The sequence below is a fragment of the Hemiscyllium ocellatum genome, chromosome 17, assembly GCF_020745735.1.
Source record: "Hemiscyllium ocellatum isolate sHemOce1 chromosome 17, sHemOce1.pat.X.cur, whole genome shotgun sequence".
NCBI classification, from domain to species: Eukaryota; Metazoa; Chordata; class Chondrichthyes; order Orectolobiformes; family Hemiscylliidae; genus Hemiscyllium; species Hemiscyllium ocellatum.
In genome coordinates, this window is record NC_083417.1 from 7,289,841 (window position 1) to 7,312,866 (window position 23,026).

Sequence of the window (23,026 nt, forward strand, 5' to 3'; positions counted from 1 at the left end):
GCCGTTTCAGAGCCTGGGCTGTTTTACAACCACTTTAAAAAAAATCTAGGACCAGTAACTTTGAGAAAAAGGACCAGCTTTATGACACTGTAACTAATTAACTGTTCCAATATAGTAATATCACATAAGCACACGCTTGGCAAAGTCAAATTCAAAGACAAAGTCAGACTCCCACTCATTGACGACAGCTCTACCTTCAACACCATTATCCCCTCCACACTGACCTCAAAACTCTGTGATCTTGGTCTCCACTCCACCCTCTTCAACTGGATCCTCAGTTTCCTGACGCACAGACCACAATCAGTGAAGATAGGGAACTGCACCTCCTCCAAAATAACCCTCAGCACTGGAGCCCCTGAAGGATGCAGCCTCATCTCCCTACTGTACTCCCTGTGCACCCACGATTGTGTTGCCAAATTGCAAGTGAATGACCTCTACAAGTTTGCTGATGACACCAGCCTAGTAGGACAGATATCTAGCAATGATGAATCAGAAAGGCTTTTATCTTTTGACAGCTTTTTGTGAGGTACCTTGTTGACCACCTTATGGAAGTCAAAAACAACACATCTGCTGATTCCCTACTATCCACTCTGGTTGAGACTTCATTGAAAAACTTGAATAAATTACTCAGACACATTTTCTCTTTCATCAAACTGTGCTGACTTGACTTGATTAGATTTTGATTTTCCAAATGTTCTGCTTTCACTTTCTTAATAATTGAATACAATGCTTTTTCTAACAATATTTGTTAGGCTGATTTTCTTTGAGTTATCCACCTTTTGCCTCTCTCCCTTTTTGAGATAGGGTGCCACAAAAAGATTTTGATCAATTGGGTAATGTTCTGGGAACACTGGTTTGAATCCTGCCATGGCAGATGGTGGAATTTGAATTCAGTAAAATCTGGAATTAAAAGTCTAATGATGACCATGAACCCATTGTCAACTGATGGAAAAAACCCATCCGTTTCACTCATGTTCTTTTGGAAAGGAAACTGTCATTCTTACCTGATCTGGCCTATATGTGACTCCAGACCCACGGTGATATGGTTGACTGTTAACCATGCCTGTGCGCAATTAGGAAAGGGTAATAAATGATGAACTGGCCAGTGATGCCCTCAGCCTGTGAAGAAATAAAAAAGATCTTGAAGAAAATCAGAGGACTTTCCCACAAGCAGTTTACATTCACTAATATAAAATAAAGAACAGTTACATGATTTAATTGTTATTACAAGACAAGAGCTAATAATAAAATGGCTGACAGATCTTTTGTATGTGTGTGTTACTGTGTTTACACGTAAACATTGACTTACATGGACAACCAGATTATCACTATACTTAAACTGGTCTTTAGAATAATATCCCCCAATGTTTTGTATGAAAGATAGGACCTCCAATCTTTCGATTTGTACTCCAGTATTGGCCTTGGGCTTTATAAATAAAGTATTTTGATGTAGATTAGATCACTGACTCTCCAGGGAGCAACCCACCCAGACCTCTAGATTTACCCCTTCACCTAACACTACAGGCAATTTAGCATGGCTAAATCACCTAACCTTCACATTTTTGGACTGTGGGAGGAAACCAGAGCTAACCCACACAGACACAGGCCAAAATGTGCAAACTCCACACAGTGCAGTTGCCTGAAGCAGGAATTGAACCCGGGTCTCTGGCGCTGTGAGGCAGCAGTGCTAACTACTGTACCACCCATGTAATATATGTATGAAACATCAGTTGGAGTGCATGACGAGTGCATGAAAAGTAAGAAGAGATTTATTTGAAGTATTGCAGAGATGAGAGGTTCCTCAGAAAAATTAAGGATGTTCTTTGCAAAACTGGGAAAAAAAACTGATTGAGCAGTCAGGCAGATTTATGAACATAATTTTAATCGTACAGCTGAACCTGAATTTCTTCCGTATTACCTGCAACAGGTAAGAAATAACTGTATTCCTTTGAAACCTACATTGTCCCCTCACAGCTGAAAATATCTCCATGTACAAAGACACAAAAATGCAAAAGAAGGTCAGGCAAAAATGAACTCTCCTTGACTTTGGATTGGGGCCAGTGAAAGAAATAATCTGTCGTTATTTTTAGGATTTCTCCAAGAATAGATGGTCTTCAAATGATCCTGCAGTAATTAGACCTTTTGGAAGAGATTTTGCAGCAAATCAAGACTGGGTTACTCCCCCGAAACTGTGCTCAACTTGTGTTTTGATGGGCAATCAGAACCCCAAATTATTTATCGACAGCTTTTTCCGATAATTCCTTTTTTTCTGAAGAAGAGGACGACAACAGAAAAAAGAAAGCATGGACATGTATTCAGTGATTGCCAGGGCAACTCCTCTGTGAAAGCCTTGGGATGATGTTTCTGTATAATGTCAGGTAAACATCTAACTGGAGAAAAATCTGAGCAAAAAGAGCTACTGACAGAGTTGACCAACAACCACTTTCATCAGAAAGCCACGTCTTATAGGTACGTGTGTGTTACTTTCCAGGAATTGACACATATGGTTAAAAACTGACTGCAACTCTAGCCTGTAAGTGTTATTGGTCGGACATCCTGTGTACAGTCTGGGGCACAGTTTTGAGTCCAGCTATTTCTAACATGCCTGCACTGGGAATAAATCAAAGTGAAAGGCTTACTCTGAATTTTGCAATTCAGTTACTATTGAAAGGAAACAGACCAATGGAATTTCTACGAACCTGTGAAATTAAGAAACTGTAAACCATCTGCCAAGCTGCCAAATCTAACATGACTAAAACCAATCAATAATGGTTACAACATTGTCTCATCTGTGCTTCATGAATAATCCCAGTTTTCTAGGACTGATCCCAGTTTTCTACATTTACTTTAGTGAACTTTTCATGGCAGCATTTTTTTTTCTTTAATCTTTCACGGATGAGGACATCGCTGGCAGCATTTATTGCCCATCCCTAATTGTCTAGAGGGCAGTTAAGAGTCAACCACATTGCTGGGGATCTGGAGTCAGCCCAGGTATGGATAGAGACAAAAGACTGCAGCTGTTTGAATCTAAGGTAGACAAGCAGGAGACTGGAAAAACGTGGCAAGCCAAGTAGCATCACAAGGTCCTGAAGAAGGGTTACATCCAAAATGTTGACTTCCACACCTCCTGATGCTGCCCGGCCCACTGTGTTCTTCCAGCCTGTTTATCTTAAACCAAGTATGGATAACAGTTTCATTCTGAAAAGAGTGAACCAGATGTTTTCTTTCAACAATGAACTCAGGGTCATCAGTAGATCCGTAATTCCAGACTTTTACTGAATTCAAACTCCACCAACTGCTGTGGTAGGGTTTAAACACAGGTCTCCAGAATGCTGTGGGGATCTCTGGATTAGCAGTGAGGTGATTATACCACCATCACCTCCCTCATGGCCCTGTCACTGCACCACTAATCCATGAAACTTCAGCTGATGTTCTAGGCATTTGGGTCAAATCCTGCCACAACTGATGATGAGAGTTGAATTCAATCTAAAAAAAATTGGAAATAAAGAATAGCCATGTAATTGTCAATTGTTGTAGAAGCCCATCTGGCTCATTAATGTCCTTTTGGGAAGGTTAACTGCTCCGCACGTTATTCCAGAATCCAAACATTGTCCCAAAATACTCTCTGGAAAGTAGGGATGAGCAATAAGTGCTAGACGTGAATATTCCATAAACTTTCAATGAAGAAAACATTCAAATAATATCTTACTCTTTAGCAGATACCATCCTGTCCAACCTTTCTTTATATGAAAACCTCACCATAGGTGCATAAGAAAGAGGAGCAGGAGTAGGTATTTCAGCCCTTCAAGCTTGTTCTCTCTTTAAAGACAATTGTATTTGGCGTCAACCCCACATTCCTGCCAGGTCCCCATAACCCTTTAACCCAGTGCTAATTAATAATCTACCTATGTCCTTTTTAAATTTACACATTCTCCCAGTACCCACCACACTCAGTGGTAGTGAGTTCTTTGCATTCCTGACCCTTAGAGAGAAGTAATTTCTCTTCATCTCTTTTTTTAAAATCTGTTGACCTTTATCCTAAAACTATGACCTCTCATTCTAGATTGTTCCACAAGAGAAACGTCCATTCTCATCTATTTTTGTTTTACCCTTCAATATCTTGTACACTTCCATTAGATTTTCTTTCATGCTTTGAAACTCTAGGGAGAACAAACCTAATCTGCTCAATCTCTCTTCATAAGACAAAACCCTTTAGTCTATTAAACCTTTTCTGAACTACCTCCAAAACATTTGCATCCTTCCTTGCTTAAGGTGAACAATCCTGCGCACGATATTCCAAGTGCAGTCTCATTTCTGCCCTATATAACTGAAGCATAACTTTCCATTAGCTTTCATAATTACTTGCTATACCTGCACGTTGCCATTCTGTGAGAGTTGCACAAGGACATACATCCACCTGCAGCTCTGCAGCCCCTCTCACACTTTAGATAGTACAGGAGTCCCTAATTTACAAACATCCAATTTAAGAATGCTCATAATTACCTCCATGATCTCAAACAAATGCTGATGTTAGACTGGGGAGGACAGAATCAGACACCACAAGTCTGATATAGCCCAACAAGTTTATTTAAAATCACAAGCTTTCAGAACACTGCTCCTTCATCAGGTGAAGTCACCAGGTTGTGACTTCAGATAAACCGGTTGGACTATAACCTAGTGTTGTCTGACTTCTACCTTCATACAGGGGTATAATCTTAAAGACCAGACAGATGAACATTTCCAACACTTACAAAAGGCTCTTTTATATAGCCCTGCATTTTGTTTTAACATGAATACAAATCAACTTGTGAACCAACTCCAGAATGCAACCTGTTTGTGATCCAGGGACTGCCTGTATATTTCTTTTATGTTCTTTCTGCTAAAATGGATAATTTCACATTTTCCCAATTTAAACTCCATTTAACACATCTCAGCTCATTCGCTTAATCAATCTCTAGCAGAGATCATGGCTTAAAAGTGAATCCATTGGTATTGATTGAACCAACATTTTCAGTCCCTATATGAGTGTTTCTGTCTGTATTTGGCATATAACTTGATAAATCGCACCCATTACATCTGTTTCTGCAAACCTTCATCTGTATTGTAGCTGTTTTCAAAACATTTTTTAAAATGTTGAAATGCAGCATGACTGTGCAAACACCATCATGGAGAAAAAAAACAACCCTCCTGGGCACACGGCACAGGGGTTAGCATTCCTGTCCCACAGTCCAGGGACCTGAGTTCAGTTCCAGCATTGGGCCACTGTCTATGTGGAATTTGCACATTCTCCTTGTGTCTGTGAGGATTTCCTCCCCCAGTCCTAGTATGTGCTAGTTAGGTGAATTGACCATGCAAAATTGTTCATGGATGTGTAGGTTAAGTGCATTCATTGGGGTACGTGTAGGAAATGGGCTTGGGAGGGTTAGTGTGGCCTTGTTGGGCCAAATGGCCTATCTCCACACTTGTAGGGATTCAATGAAGGAAAGGATGATTTTACAACTTTGAAAGAGAACCCTTTTTTAAACCATGCCAAAGAAGTTGTGATAAAATGTATTGTTGTCCTGGTGGTTAACTTACAACTTTGTCTGAACGGTAAAACTATCAGGTAGACAAAACTCAGAGGGTGACTGATGTACATTTATCATATCAGTTGTGACGATGTCCGTAAGCTGCAGTACATTAACAGGAATCTTATTCTCTCCTGAAGCCTGAGGCAGGAACAGTAGTGGATAGTAAAATCACCTGAAAGGCTATTGGAGCTGTGTGTATGTCCAAACAGTATCTTTGGTGTTGAATTAATTAATGTTAACTTAGTGCGTGCATGATTGATTGAAAGCAGGAATGTCAGATGTCTTGAGGTACAAGTCTAACAATGTGGAGTGGCTGAGAGCTGGAGCAGAGGGGCTGGAGACATGGAATAGATCAGGGATGGTTGTTGGACTGAGGTCCAGTGCGAGTGGTCAGTGGCTTGTGAGACCAGTCAGACCATGCGTTCAAGCCCCTGCACTGATCTACTGTGATGCAATATTGATCTGTACTCTGTTTATCTGAATATAATGTTTATCCTTCTAATTGTGTCTTATTTCTAACTTATACTATAAATTGCTGGAAGGTAACACAACTTATTTTCTTTTTTATTCATCTTTTTGTACCTAACAAGGCGCCAGGAGTCGCAACATTGTAAACTTCTTGCTGTACTCCTGTACTTCTGTGCTTGAGTACACATGACACAATCAATCTAATTCCAACCATTATTCAAACATAGATTGACAATCACCATTGTTGTTTCGTTATTGGTTAATTAGAATGGAGAGGGAGGAAGAAAGTTTGATTTTTCACAGTCAAATTCAAACTAAGTTTGGAACATCGCTCATACCATTTGCTGGCTCCAACTTGACGGATGGAAATTGATTCAATTTATATTGTTTTGTCACAAATTTCTATTGCCAGGCATCAGAACAATCTTGTTTTATCAAAAATAATATTGAAAATATTCTTCCTGCCATCAGAAAAAGGCAGTGTCAGCTTTTCCAACTTGACATGTGAGCAGCCTTCAATTTCTCAGTGTATCCCAGTGGAGATGAGTACAAGTATTTACATTCCTTGACCTTGGTTAATCAGGCAACATACCCAACGTAAAATTTGGTTCCTATTTTTGGAAGGGTTGTTTGAAGATTCATTTATTGATTTATATGTTGGCATCAACAATACTTTACATTTTCACTCAAATTGGCCAGAAACTCATTTCTTCTCTGCAGCCACCCAGTGGCAATGAGTAGAAGCTGAATTTACTGGCCATCAGTGAAGCAAGTTATTGATACATGAATGACTTTGTTTTTGGGTATTCGGACAAAGATTGATTTATGATTTTCTTAAAAATTCTCGTCCTTGTTCTCAAATCCCTCTCTTCATCACCAAAAACATCTACCACTTTTGTCCAACATGTTGTCCAAATCATGCAAACTCCCCACCAACGGTGAGGAGAAAGTGAGGACTGCAGATGCTGGAGATCAGAGTTGAGAGTGTGGGGCTGGAAAAGCGCAGCAGCTCAGGCAGCATCTGAGGAGCAGAGGAGTCGATGTTTCAGGCATAAGCCCTTCATCAGAAATGCTGTCTGGCCAGCTGCACTTTTCCAGCACCACACTCTTGTCCAACAAACAGTGCAGCATTCTCTCAGTACTGACCCTCTGACAGTGCAGCACTTCCTTGGTACTGACTCTCTTACAATGCAGCACCTCCTCAGCACTGACCCACCAACAGTATGACATCCCTCAGCACTGACCCTCTGGCAGTGTTGCACCCCTTCAGCACTGACCCTCTGACAGTGCTGCACTCCCTCAGCACTGATCCTCCAACAGTTCAGAATTCCCTCAGTACTGACCCTCCAATAGTTCAGCACTCCCTTAATACTGACTTTAGAAAGCTCAGTACTGTCTCTTAATGCTCTAATTCTCATATCCTATCTCCTCAGGTTATCTATTACCCACATCCTTCTGCAAATTCCAATTTGAAACTGGCACAGTGGCTCCATGGTTAACGGTGCCACCACACAGTGCCAGGGACCCAGGCTCGATTCCACCCTCGAGTGACTGTGTGGAGTTTACACATTTCCCGGGGTTACCTTCAGGTCCTCCAGTTTCCCTCCACAGTCCAAGGTTAGATAGATTGGCCATACGAAATGTCCTCATAGTATCCAGGGATGTGCCGGCTCGGTGGCTTAGCCATGGAAATGTAGGGTTCGGGTATGGGATGAGTCTTGGTGGGATGTTCTTCAGAATGTCAGTATAGGCTCAATGGGCCAAATGGCCTACAGTCACAATGTGTTCTATGAGATTCTATGATTTACTGGCTGTCAACATCGCAAAATATCTCCACTCTGCCCATAAGAATGACCCTATGATCTTCCAGCTGTTTGCCTTTTCCATATGCTATCTTACCCTTATGCTATGTCTCTATGCTGGGCAGTGTTTCCCGAGTACTTTACAGCCTTCAGGACTCAACAATAAGTTCAACAAAGTTGTGGTCCAATTGTGACCTCCACTTTCACTATCAGCTCCTTCCCTCAACCCTGTCCCAAATGTTTTGTTTCGTATACCCACTGAGAAAATAAACAGTAATAACAGTAATGAGTATGTGTCATTCGTCAGTCCTTCTGGATATTCCTTCTGTGTGGGTTTGTTCTCAATATAGCCAATTTCTTTTCTATTCGCACCGATCATTAACACTGATCCTACTTGTATGCATCAATACATTTCCTCTATCATCCCATTTGTACTTCCTTTGGCCTTGTTCCTTGGTGCGTATATGGAATTACCTGCCAGAGGCTGGTACGAATACACACTTAAAAGGCATCTGGACCGGTACTTGAACAGGAAGGTTATGGAAGAACATGGGCCAAATGTTGGCAAATGGAACAAGATTAATTTGGGATATCTGGTCAGCATGGATGAGTTGGACCAAAGAGTGGCTATGACTCTATGACTTTGTGACTCTATGACACCAAGACTCTATGACTCCCTGACTCTATCTGTACTCCTTACTCCTCCAACCCCTTTGCCAAATACACAGAAAGGATCAAATTTCAGTTGCCATCATTTCCTGTATATATTATAAATAGTTACCCTTCCTCTTACTTTGATGGCTTGCATTGCCCATAATGGGATTCACAAGTAAACATCCAACTGACCTTGTGGGTGATTTTCTAATGGTGGTCAGCAGTTAGAAAAAAAAGGACCCAGTGATTTCGAGGTGGGAAAGCTGTCAGTTGTGTTTAAGAGCAGATCTGGTAATAGAAGAAAAAAGGAAAAAAAAGCAGAAAATGCAGCAGTCCCAGATACTCTCAAAGCCTTGAGAGAGAGGTGGGGACTATAAGGAGTAGAGGGCTTTAACTCTCCATTCATCTATGGGTGGCATAGTAGCTCAGTGGTTAGCACTGCTGCTTCATGCTGTCAGGGAGCAGGGTTCAATTCTAGTCTCAGGCTGCTGTCTGTGTGGAGTTTGCACATTCTCTCCATGTCTGTGTGGGTTTCCTCCGGGTGCTCCAGTTTCCTCCCACAGTCCAAAGATGTGCGGGTTGGGTGAATTAGCCATGCTAAATTGCCCATAGTGTTCAGGAATGTGTTGGCTAGGTTCATTAGTCAGGTGAAATGTAGACTAATAGTGGTAGGGGAATGGGTTTAGGTGGGATACCCTTCGGAGGGTCAGTGTGGACTTGTTGGGCCAGATGGCCTGTTTTCACTCTATAGGAATTCTATGAATGAGTTAGTGTAGATAGCAATGGGAGATGAGCACAGCACAATGAGGCTTACTGGGTGGATTCTTAATGAGACATGATTGCCCCTACATGAGGGGGCTCGAGATATTTTGGGCAGCATGGTGGCACTGTGGTTAGCACTGCTGCCTCGCAGCGCCAGGGACCCGGGTTTGATTCCAGTCTCGGGCTACTGTCTGTGTGGAGTTTGCACTTTCTCGCCATGTCTGCGTGGGTTTCCTCCCACAATCCAAAGGTGTGCAGGTCAGGTGAATTGATCATACTAAATTGCCCATAGTGTTAAGTGCATTAGTCAGAGGGAAATAAGTCTGAGTGGGTTAGTCTTCAGAGGGTCAGAGTGGACTTGTTGGGCCGAAGTGTATATTTCCACACTGGAGTCAATCTTATCAATCAAAAACTCTGTTTTGAATGAGACCCCTCTCCCTCTCTCTTGATGGTTTGCATAGCCCATACTGGGCTTTGCTTGTCAATTTTGAAATGATTCCTTAGGGTGGTTAACTGGTGGTGGTTAATAGTTAAAAACCAAAAAAAGCATTAGACATTCGGTGATGGGGAAAAAGCAAACTTTCAATTGTGTGTGATCACACTTCTGGATATTAAAAGAAGAAAAGAGAAAATAAAACAGACCCAGGAGGTTTAATTTGATTTATTGTCCCTGAGTAAAGTGAAAAGTTTTGTTTCACATGTAATACAAACAGATCATAACATACAAGGGCATTTAGCTCAGGGGGTGTTTAGACAGATCAAGGCATATAGATTACAGGAAGTGCGCAAAAGCAAAATCAACATTAGATGTGAAATTTGAGAGGTTCATTCAGCAGTCTAATAACAGCAGGGAAGAAGCTGTTGCTGAACCTGTTGGTACATGTGTTCAAGCTTTTGTATGTTCTGGCTGATGGAAGAGGTTGGAAGAGATTGTAACCAGAGTGGAAGGGTTTTTTGATAATGTTGGCTGCCTTGCCATGGCAATGAGAAGTGTAGATGAAGTCAATGGATGGTCATACATTGTGTGATGGTCTTTGCTGTGTTCGCAACTCTCTGTATTTTCTTAAGGTCCTGAGCAGAGCAGTTGCTGTACCAAGCCATGATGCACTCAGGGAGAATGCTTTCAATGATGTATCTGCAAATGTTGGTGAGGGTCCAAATTTCTCAAGCCTTGAAGAAGAGGCATTGTTGTACCTTCTTGCCTATCATATCTACATGGGAAGTTGAAGACAGGTTGTTAGTTATCATCACTCTGAGGAACTTAACTCTCAATTCTCTCCACCTCACCTCCATTGATGTAGATAGGTGTACATTGATGTAGTCCCTCCTCCTTTCTATCTGTTTAATAGCTAGGATGAAATAAAAGTTACTGTGATTTGGTGACTAGGGGAAAAATTGTTCGGGTGTGTGTAAGGACACATCTGGATTTAAAAACAAGCAGAATCAAGAATGTGTCTACAAAATTATCAGTGCTGGGCTGGGACTAGCCCATATATGCCATGTGTTGTAGGACTCTTTTGGTGTTCAACAATACATAGCTTCCTTTCAGCCTTCCTGGGTTATTACAGTCTCTATCTCTCTTTCATCCTCTTCTGCCCTGGGCTGCTATGGCTGGTCTGATGGGAAGTCCTGGTCTTTTGAAGCATGAAATCAGAAGGGGTTGACCCAAATGAGCGACAGGGACAATAAATCCAAAGTCACAACAAATGCAGCTTGCACTTCATAGCAGATGTCGGAAGAGTGAGGTAGGACATGGGAAGAGGCATGAAGCAGTTACTTACTACCATAGGAAGGAAGTGGTGACATGATTGCAACATCACTGGACTGGTCATCTAGCAGGAGGAAGTGAGGACTGTAGATGCTGGAGGTCAGAGATGAAAGGTGTGGCACTGGAAAAACACAGCAGGTGAGGCAACATCTGAGGAGCAGGAGAGTCAGCGTTTCGGGCTAGAATGTCGGGGTAGAGAGGTGGCTGACAGATAAATAGGAGGATGGGGGTGAGGTAGCTGGGAAGGTGCTAGGTAGATGCAGGTCGGGGGTTGATGGTGAAAGGTCAGACAGCAGGTCTGTGTGAAGACACAGACCCTGATCTTCATTAAAGATGTAAGGCTTTTAAATATCCTTCAGATTGTTGCAGGGTCTTCAGGGCCAGAGTAGAAATATTCAGCTCCCTGTCTCTAATTCCTGTGAAGAGTTAACCTGGGGGACTCACAGGCACCATATAGGATTATTCCATCCACAGTGCATTGATAATCAACAGAGTCCTCTTTATCCCCACTGCTTCACTTCCTTTCCTTGGAATGATAAGAATGGAATTCCGCGGCAGTCTCTTGTGGTTCAAATGGCCAGAAGTCTACAAGATACCTGATGTGGTCTTGGGGAAGAGAGTTCAGATTGGCACACTTGGATTAAGAGCTGGCCGATGTTAAAATGGAGTAACACAATGCCAACTGCAACCTAGTTTTGTAAAGTGCCTTTAAAGTGACAAAGCAAGTTTCACAGGAACTTCAATCCAACAGAATTTTAACTCCAAGCCATGTAAAATGATCTCCAGAAGGTGATCGAAGAGGTTGGTTTTAATGAGCATCTGACCTACAGGGAGTGTGGCAGGGAAGTGGAAATTTAGAGTCATAGAGATGTACAGCACCGAAACACACCCTTTGGTCCAACTCATCCAGATATCCTAAATTAATGTAGTCCCACTTGCCAGCATTTGGTCCATATCCCTTTAAACCCTTCCCATTCATATGCCCATCCAGATGCCTATTAAATGTTGCAATTGTACCAGCCTCCATCACTTCCTCAGGCAGCTCATTACAAACATGCACCACCCTCTGTGTTAAAATATTACCCCTTAGCTCCCTTTTATATCTTTCCCTTCTCTAGTTTTGGACTCTCCTATTCTGGGGAAAAGACCTTGGCTATTCACCCTATATATTGATCCTCATGATTTTATAAACCTTTATAAGATTACAACTCAGCCTCCAATGCTCCAGGGAAAATAGCCCCAGCTGATTCAGCCTCTCCCGGTAGCTCAACCCTACTAGACCCGGTAACATATTTGTAAATATTTTCTGCACCCTTTCAAGTTTAACAGCATCTGACTTATAGCAGGGAGACCAGAATTGAATGCAGTATTCCAGAAGTAAATATCTGAGAGTATGAGCTTGGCCTGTCAATACCTGATATTGACCTTAGATACTTGAGAAAGAAAGTCCCATCCCCCCACTATGATGAACACCTAGTGAAAACGGAGAGGCAGGGCACTCTTGACTCTACAAGGTCATTTCTTAAAAACCAATCAGTTTAGGACAACGATTAGATGTGCCTGCCTGTTTTCTTCTATGGAATAGTTTCGCTACAGAGTTTAGATGTTTGAAGTCTGAGCTAAAGATCACACAATGTTAAAAGCAAATTGCGTTCAGTGACATGTTCCTACAATCTTTTGCATTGATTTAATATAAAGCAGAGCACAATTGCCAGCCATGTCCATAAAGCTGGCACAGGTCCAGATTAAATTAATCATTCTGACCAGTTTCTCCTCATTGTCCTTTCAAGGTGACTGTTCAAACTAAACTCAGTGCAAGGACACAGGTCGATTTGTCTTAAAAGCTATTGAATAAAATTCCTCAACTTGCTAAGAATAATGATTGCCTTTCAGTACACCAGACAAATGTTTCTGTATTTCTTTTTAAACTCACCCTCAATTATTCAAAATTCTATTATCCACAGGTGGCAGATTGAAGTAAAAATTGTTTTTTACTGCTAATTGAACACTCAGCTGTGATGTTTAATTAGAGAGCAGAAAGTTACTTCACCCTATCAAGGGACATTTTTAAAAAAAAAATATGCCTTCTAAAATAATGCCAAATTGTACAGCTTTACAGAACTCTGGTTAGACCCCACTTGGAGTACTCTGAGCAGATTTGGGCATCAGGGACATTAGGAAGGATAGATTGGCCTTTGATGGAAGTATAGGCTCTCAAGAATGATACCTGGACTTCAGAGGGTTTAAGAGCTTGTACAAATTAGGCCAGTTTTCTTGGGGTGGCATGGTGGCTCAGTGGTTAGCACTGCTGTCTCACAATGCCAGCGACCCGAGTTGGACTCCTGCCTCATGTGACCGTGTGGAGTTTGCATATTCTCCTTGTGTCTGCATGGGTTCCCTCCCACAATCTAAAAAGATGTGCAGGCCAGGTGAATTGACCATGATACATTGCCCATAGTGTTAGCTGCATTATGCAGGGTAAATATAGGGAGTGGGTCTGGGTAGGTTACTCTTTGGAGGGTCGTGTGGTCTTGTTGGGTTGAAGGGCCTGTTTGCACACTGTAGTGTATCGGATTTTCTCTAGAATTTAGAAGGTTCAGAATTGATCTGATTAAAGTATTCAAGATATTAACAGGAAAGACAGGACAGATGAAGATGAACCTATTTCCAATGGTTTCAGATTCGGCAAGTAGCAGGCATAGACTGAAAATTAGGCACAAACTATTTAGGAGAGATGTCAGGAAGTACTTCAACAGACAAAGAGTGGTATATATTTGGAACTCTCTTCCACAATGGCAGTGGATGCTAGGTCAGTTGTTAATTTTAAATCTGAAATAGACACTTTTTTGTTAAGCAAAAGCATAAAGGGATTATGGGCCAAAGGCAGGCATATGGAGTTATAGAGGAGGTGGTAACCTTGGGGTATTATCACTGAGCTGTTAATCCGGTCACCCAGGAAATATTCTGGGGACTGGGGTTCAAATCCCAATCCACAGCGATATTGAAGTTTGAATTAATGGATGGCAATAAATGTTGGCCTAGTCATCAGTGCCATCATCCTTGAAATGCGTTTTTGAAAAAAACTTTAAGCAGCAGATCTGCCTTGATCCCAGTGAATGGTGGAAAAGGGTTGAGGGGCTGAATGGCCTCTGGTTTGTGATCAAGTTTGCATCTCCTTATATGCAAGCGTGTTTGAGCAGAAATTCAAGAAGAGGGTACTGCTCAAACTGGTGCAGTTTCTGTGTAGATCACTTATTGCTGTTGTTGTGCATTTTGTATATATTGTTGTTGGAATATAGTTGAATAGTCTAGCTAGAAAATTATGAACAAAAAAAAACTACAGCAGAGGAACAGGCCCTTCAGCCCTCCAAGTCTGCCCCAATCCAAATCCTCTATGTAAACCTGCCACCTATTTTCTCAGGATCTATATCCCTCTGCTCCCTGCCCATCCATGTATCTGTCTAGATACATCTAAAACGACGCTATTGTGTCCGCCTCTATCACCTCCACTAGCAACACATTCCAGGCCCCCACCACCCTCTGTGTGAAAAGCTTTCCACATATGTCTCCCTTAAGCTTTTCTCCTCTCACTTTGAACTCATGACCCCTTGTAATTGAGTGCTCCACTCTGGGAAAAAACCTTTTGCTATCCTCCTTGTCTATGCTTCTCATGATTTTGTAGAGCTCAATCAGGTCCCCCCTCAACCTCTGTCTTTCTAATGAAAATAACCCTAATCTACTCCACCTCTCCTCATAGCTAGCACCCTCCATACCAGGCAACATCCTGGTGAATGTCCTCTGCACCCCCTCCAAAGCATCCACATTCTTTTGGTAATATGGCAACCAGAGCTGTACGTAGTATCCAAAATGTGGCCGAACCAAAGTCCAACACAACTGTAGCATGGCATGCCAATTCCTGTACTCAATACCCCGTCCAATGAAGGAAAACATGATGCATTGCCACCTTCAGAGTACAATAGACCAGATCTTCCTGTACATCAATTTTCCCCAGGGCTTTTCCATTTACTGTATAATTCACTCTTGAATTGAATCTTCCAAAATGCATTACCTTGCATTTGCATGGATTGAACTCCATCTGCCATTCCTCTGTCTAACCATCCAATCTATTTTTATTCTGCTGCATTCTCTGACAGTCCCCTTCACTGTCTGCTACTCCACCAACCTTAGTATCATCTGCAAACTTGCCAATCAGATCACTTATATCTTCCTCCAAATCATTTATACATATCATAATCAACAGTCGTCCCAATACGGATCCCTGTGGAACACCATTGATCACAGTTCTCCATTTCGAGATACTCCCTTCCACTGCTACTTCCTGTCCCCTGCTGTCCAGTCAGTTTTCTATCAATCTAGCTAGTACACCCTGGACCCCATGTGGCTTCACTTTCTCCATTAGCCTACCATGGGGAATCTTATCAAACGCCTTGTTGAAGTCCGTGTGTATGACATCAACAGTCCTTCCCTCATCATTCAACTTGATCACTTTCTCAAAAGAATTATATTAAGTTGATAAGACATGGCATTCCCTGCACAAAACCATGTTGCCTATCACTGATAGGCCCATTTTCTTCCAAATGTAAGTAGATCCTATCCTTTAGTATCTTCTCCCACAGCTTCCCTACCACTGACGTTACGCTTACCGGTCCATAATTACCTGGATAATCCCTGCTACCTTTCTTAAACAAGGGGACAACATTAGCAATTCTCCAGTCTTCTGGGATCTCACCTGTGTTCGAGGATGCTTTAAGAAAACTGTTAAGGCCCCAGCTATTTCCTCTCTCACGTTCCTCAGTAGCCTGGTTTAGATCCTATCTGGACCTGTCCACCTTCATGTCTTTTAGAATACCAAACACTTCCTCCCTCCTTAGGCCAACTTGATCTGGAGTAATCAAACATCTATCCCTAACCTCAGCTTCTGTCATGTCCCACTCCTCAGTGAATACCGATGCAAAGTGCTCATTATGAATCTCACCCATTTTCTCCGACTCCACTCATAACTTTCCTCCTTTGTCCTTGAGTGGGTCAATCCTTTCTTTAGTTACCCTCTTGCTCCTTATATGCCAATAAAGGGCTTTGAGATTTTCCTTAACCCTTTCTGCTAAAGATATCTCACGACCCCTTTTAGCCCTCTTAATTCCTCGTTTCAGATTGCTCCTACATTCCCGATATTCTTCCAAAGCTTCATCTGTTTTCAGTCACGTAGACCTCACATATGCTTCCTTTTTCCTCTTAGCTAGTCTCCCAATTTCACCATTCATCCATGGTTCCTTTATCTTGCCATTTATATCCATAATTTTCACAGGAACATAGCTCTCCTGAACTTGAAACAACCTCTCTTTCAAAGCTGGTAGAAAGTGAAGACTGCAGATGCTGGAGATCAGACTCGATAGTATGGTGCTGGAAAAGCACAGTGACTCAGGCAGCATCCAAGGAACAGGAAAATCAACGTTTTGGGCATAAGCTCTTCATTCCTGATGAAACGCTTATGCCTGAAACGTCGATTCTCCTGTTCCTCAGATGCTGCCTGAACCGCTGTGCTTTTCCAGCACCATAATCTTATCTCTTTAAAAGCCTCCCACATATCAAATGTGGATTTTCTATCAAACAGCTGTTTCCAATCAACATTCCCCAGCTCCTGCTGAATTTTGATATCGTTGGCCTTCCCCCAATTTAGTACTCTTCCTTTAGGACCACTCTTGTCTTTTTCTTTCAATATTCTAAAACATACAGACTTGTGATCACGATTCTCAAAGTAATCCCCTACTGAAACTTCAACCACCTACCTGGGCTCATTCCCCAACACCAGGTCCAGTATGGCCCTTTCCTGAGCTGGACTATGTACGTTCTGCTCAGAAAACTTTCCTGGATACTGCTTACAAAGTCTGCTCAATCTAAGTGAATCCCAGTCAATGGTGGGAAAATTAAAATTAGATTACTTACAGTGTGGAAACAGGCCCTTCAGCCCAACAAGTCCACACCGAAGCGCAACCCACCCATACCCCTACATCTACCCCTTACCTAACACTACAGGCAATTTTAGCATGGCCAATTCACCTGACCCACACATCTTTGGACAGTGGGAGGAAACCCACGCAGACATGGGGAGAATGTGCAAACTCCACACAGTCAGTTGCCTGAGGTGGGAATTGAACCCAGGTCTCTGGCGCTGTGAGGCAGCAGTGCTAACCACTGTGCCACCGTGCTGCCCTACTGCAATCTTCTGATCATCTCTTACCACTACCACCCTGTTGCTCCTACATCTTTGTATGATCTCGTGACATATTTGTACCTCTATCTCATGCTGGCTGTTGGGAGGCCTATAGTACAGCCCCAACATAGTTACCGCACCCTCCCTATTTCTGAGCTCTGCCCATATTGCCTCACTGCTCAAGTCTTCCATAGAGCCCTCCTTCAGCACAGCTGTGATATCCTCTCCGACCAGTGATGCAACTCCTCCACCCCTTTTACCTCCTTCTCTATCCCTCCTGAAGCATCTACGTCCTGGCATATTTAATTGCCAATCTTGCCGTTCCCTCAACCAAGTCTCAGTAATAGCAATAGTATCACACTCCGAGGCACTAATCCAAGTCATGAATTCATCTGCCCTACCTATCACACTTCTCACATTGAAACAAATGCACCTCAGACCACCTGTCAGTTTGCATTCATAATCTGTCCCCTGCCTCCTCTTCCCCCGAGTCACGCTGACTTCTTTATCTAGCTCCTTATAAGCTTTAGTTACTACCTCCTTACTGTCCACTAACCTCCTCATTTAGTTCCCATTTCCCTGTTACATTAGTTTAAACCCTCCCCAACAGTGCTAGCAAAAGTGTCCCCTTGTCCCAGTCTCCCCTTGGTGTAGACCGTACAATTTGTAATAGTGCCACCTCCCCCAGAACTGGTCCCCATGTCCCAAATATCTGAATCCCTCCCTCCTACACCATCTCGCAAGCCACACGTTCATCCTGCCTATTCTTTCATTCGTACTCTGACTAACGTGTGGGCACTGACAGCAATCCTGAGGTTGCTATCAGTGCTCACTACGTAACTACAAATTGAGGGGTAATAGATTTAAGACAGATGTCAGAGGCAGGTTCTTTACGCAGAGAGTAGTAATGACGTGAAATACCCTACCTGCCAATGTAGTCAACTCAGCCACACTAGGGAGATTTAAACAATCCTTAGATAAGCGCATGGATGATGATGGGATAGTGTATGGAGACGAACTGAGAATAGTTCAAAGGTTGGCGCAACATCGAGGGCCGAAGGGCCTGTTCTGCGCTGTATTGTTCTTTGTTCTATGTTCTATTACTATTTCTGAGGTCCTACTTTTTAACTTGGCTCTGAACTCCTTAAATTCTGCTTGTAGGACCTCATCCCATTTTTTTCCTGAATCCTTGGTGCCAACATGCACTACAGGGGTGCATACTCAACTCCCACTCTACTGTACTCACTGTATTCCCATGACTGCATCGCAAAATACCAGACTAATGCCATTTAAAAGTTCGCTGATGACACCACAATAGTCGGTCAATTCTCAGATGGTGACAAAACAGACTACAGATGGGAGGTGGAAGACCTGGAAAAATGGTGCACTGAGAGCAACCTAGATCTCAATGCCGACAAAACCAAGGAACTCATAATTGACTTTTGACAGGATGTTACTCCTGTCCCCTACACATTAACAGCACAGAGGTGGGATGAGTGGAGAGTGTCAGGCTCCTGGGAGTGCCCATTCCACAATAAGCTTTCTTAGACTCTTCATGTGGACGCACTGGTTACAAAGGCCCAACAAAGTCTCTTCTCTGTCAGGCAGCTGAGGAAATTTGGGCATGATGGTGAATACCCTTGCCAACTTTTATAGGTGCACCATTGAGAGCATTCTGCCTGGATGTATCACTACCTGGGATGGCAACTGTACCACTCAAGATTGAAGACAGTTACAGAGAGTGGTGAACTCGGCCTGGACAATCACAAAGGCCAACCTCCCATCTATAGAATCCATCTACCAGGCCTGCTGCCAAGGAAAGACTGCCAGCCTTGGGCGGCACGGTGCACAGTGGTTAGCACTGCTGCCTCACAGCGCCAGAGACCTGGGTTCAATTCCCGACTCAGGCAACTGACTGTGTGGAGTTTGCACGTTCTCCCCATGTCTGCGTGGGTTTCCTCCGGGTGCTCCGGTTTCCTCCCACAGTTACAAAGGTGTGCTGGTCAGGTGAATTGGCCATGCTAAATTGCCCGTAGTGTTAGGTAAGGGGCAAATGTAGGGGTATGGATGGGTTTCGCTTCAGTGGGTTGGTGTGGACTTGTTGGGCCGAAGGGCCTGTTTCCACACTGTAAGTAATCTAAGCATTTTCAAAGATCCATCCCACTCTGGCAATGTTTTTGTACAATCTCTACCATCGGGGAGAAGGTACAGAAGCCTGAACACACACACCAGCCAGTTTCCAAACAGTTTCTACCCTACTGTTGTCAGAACACTGAATGGACTCACAAAATCTTAACATTCACCTGTGCCTGTGTTTTTGTTTTTGCCGCTGTTTGCCTGTTATTTACTATCTACGCTACTTAACTCTGTGATCTGCCTGTATTGCTCGCAAGGCAAAGTTTTTCACTGTGCCTCGGTACACATGACAATAAATTCAATTCAATTCAATTCACCCTCCTTCTTCAAAATGTTCTGCAGCCAATCTGAAACATCCCTGACCCATGCACCTCAGAGGCAACATACCATTTGGGAGTCTCATTTTCGACCACAGAGCCACTCTCCCTATGACTATAATCCTTCCACTCTTTTTCGTATTATGAATCAATGCTCCAGTCAGGGATATTTTCACAACTGTGCCTACAAAAGTATGCAGTGTGTCACTAAGCCGGTCTGGTGTGGTCTGAACCAGTGTCTCCTCCAGCAAGCATTGTGGAGAGTGAGACAAGACAGAGTTGTTCTAATCCCTTGAAACTTGAAGTTTGCTTATTTAAACATCTCGTATAAGAGAATCCTGGGGACAGAGCATGTCTGTGAATAAACTAGGAACATTGATCATTGGGTTACTTCTGATATGAAAACTGACCGACATCAGAGTCAAAAGAACAATTAAGCGATTACTGTGGAAGAATAAAATGAAAAATAAAATATCAGAGAAATTCATGGACAGCCTGAGGCCATCATGGATTGGGGAGCTGATAATTTTAGTGAAACTGTTCATGGAGAAACTTCAGCTCCTTTTTCAAACATGAGAGCTGGTCTAAGTTTGGATGACAGGGAAATTGCTAATATTGAAATTAACCAAGAGAGGCATGGAAAAAGTGAACTTTCCAGTATTAGCTAATCGTTTGCTGAATAGTCAAATGTCTCTGAGTGTTTGATATTAGAGTATCTCTTTCGTGAACTGACATGAATTTAAAATAAATTAATACTCAAAGAGCTAAAATACCTGTATGTCATCTCATTCTGGGCAATATTAAGTGTTTGAAAGAAAGTCTCCTCGTGGTAGTAGGGAAAGGTGATGTGTAGTTAGTTACTGCAAAATAATTACACGCAGTGAGGTAGATACGGACAATTACTGTTCAATGTTCATAGGGTTTTAACTGATGGAAGATGGCAAAACCAAAGAAAGGGAACTCCACCCAGTATTGCAAAATGTCTGTTATTATGAGGCAATCTATTCCAACATGGAATTCAATGTAAATTGGCTAGCCATTGAGATTTCAGATAGAAACTGACCAGAGTCAATTCCAACCAGTTCCATCAGAACTGGATGGGAACATTCTCCAGGAATGTTGTAATCTCAGGAACTTTTCTTTCTACAATTGTGACCCTCCTCCACCACGAGCCACACTATCCTATTCCTCCCATAGCTCACCTGGGGGTGTAATGGCCTAATGGTATTACTGCTAGACTGTTAATCTAGCAACTTAGGTAATGTTCTGGGGACCTGGGTTCAAATCTTGCTGTGACAGATGATGGAATTTGAATTTTAAAAATATCTGGAATTCGGAATCTAACAACAGACATGAAACTGTTGTTGATTGTCAGAACAAAAAAAGACATCTGGTTCACTAATGACCTTTAGGGAAGGAAACAGCCATCTTTACCTAATCTGGCCTACATGTGACTCCAGACCCACAGCAATGTGGTTGACACTTAGCATCTCTCTGGGCAGTTAGAGATGGATAATAAATGTTGGCCTGGACAGTGATGCCCATTTGACTTGAATAGCTAACAAAGAGCCTGGTAAAGGTACAGGAGCCTGAGGTCTTGAAGTCATCAGGTGAGACCTCTTCACTATTAGAAGGTGATCATTCTGTGTGGTTTCCCATACAGTCACCCAGAAGTCAAAATGGGAATATAACAGGACTCTGTATTTGGGTGGCTCCATTGAAGAAACACCATCTTGGAACCGAATGGCCCATCCCAGAATCTCTTGTGTTCTATCCCTGGCCTATGTTGTGCACAAAGCCCTGATTGTAGCCTGGGTGCAGTAGAATGCTCCACTTGTGAGTCCCTATAACTTTGTATTAGCCAGATCAGAAGTGGAAAAGCTAAATTGTCGACCACAGAGTCATACAGCATGGAGACAGACTTATTGTCCAACTCAGCTACACCAACCTGACATCCCAAGTCCTGAATCCTATTTGTCAGCATTTGGTCCAGATCCCTCTAAACCCTTCCTATTCATGTACCTACCAGACGCCTTTTCAATGTTTTAATTGTACCAGCCTTATGCAGGCTGCAAGTTTCATCTCTCGGTTCCCCAACTGCAGCCCAGTCACTTCCCATATGCCTCATTGAGATGAAATGGGTTTTGGTACAGTTTAGGGTCAAGTCATGGTTTTGCTAAACCCCTTCCTTCTAACAACAATAAATAAATTATACAATTAATTTTACTTGATTGCAGTGAGTGCAACTCACCAACAGGGCCTTGTTTTAAAAAAAATGCATATTTACAAAATAATTTGTTGAATCTTTTGTCAGTTTATGTCATTCGGGGTCAGTTTAGCTCCATTTATTGCACAGATTATTTGCCAATGCAGAGTAATACCAACAGTACAAGTTCAGTTCCTGCACTGAGTGAAGGACTCTACTTCTCAATATTCCCCCAACCCTTGTCAAGGATGCAGTGACCTCAGGTTAAACCACAACTAGTTATCTCTCATCAATGTAAGAGCAGCCTTGTTTTTCACTATTTCATTAGGGTTACCATGCACTCCTTTCCCCCCTCCACCTTTTGTATATTTAAATAATGGTCAGGAGCTTGCTGACTTTCTAGGCCATTTCAGAGAGCAGTCAACCACGTTACTGTTGGTATGGAGACACAGCAGACAGACCAGCTAATAATGATTGGTTTCCCTTCCTCAAGAACCAGATCTTTCACAACACGTCTTTGGCAACCATTTCATGGTCGCCATTACTCAGACTAGCTTACATTTCCAGCATGAGATTTGAACCCATGTTCCAAAGCATCAACAGCAAAAATAGAAAATGCTGGAGAAACTCAGCTAGTCAATGAGTCATAGAGTGATAGAGTCCTACAGCACAGAGGCAGGCCCTTTGACCCAAACTGGTCCATGCCAACCAAAAGGTCCAACTGCACTAATCCCATTTCCCTTCTCTTGGCCTATATCCTCCTAAATCTTTCCTATCCATGTATTTGTCCAAATGCCTTTTAAATGTTGTTAATGTACCCGCCTCAACCACTTTCTCTGACAGCTCATTCCATATGCGTACCACCCTCTGTGTAAGAAAGTTGCCCCTCAGGATCCCTTTTATTCATTCCCCTCTAACCATAAGCTGTTGCTTTCTAGTCCTTGATTCCCCCAACTTTGCGAAGAAGACTGAGTGTATTCATCCTATCCTTGCCTCTCATGATCTGATACACATCTGTAAGATCCCCCCTCAGTCTCCTATGCTCTAAAGAAAAAAGCCCTAGCATGTCCAACCTCTCCCTATTACTCAGACCATTGAGTCCAGGTAATGT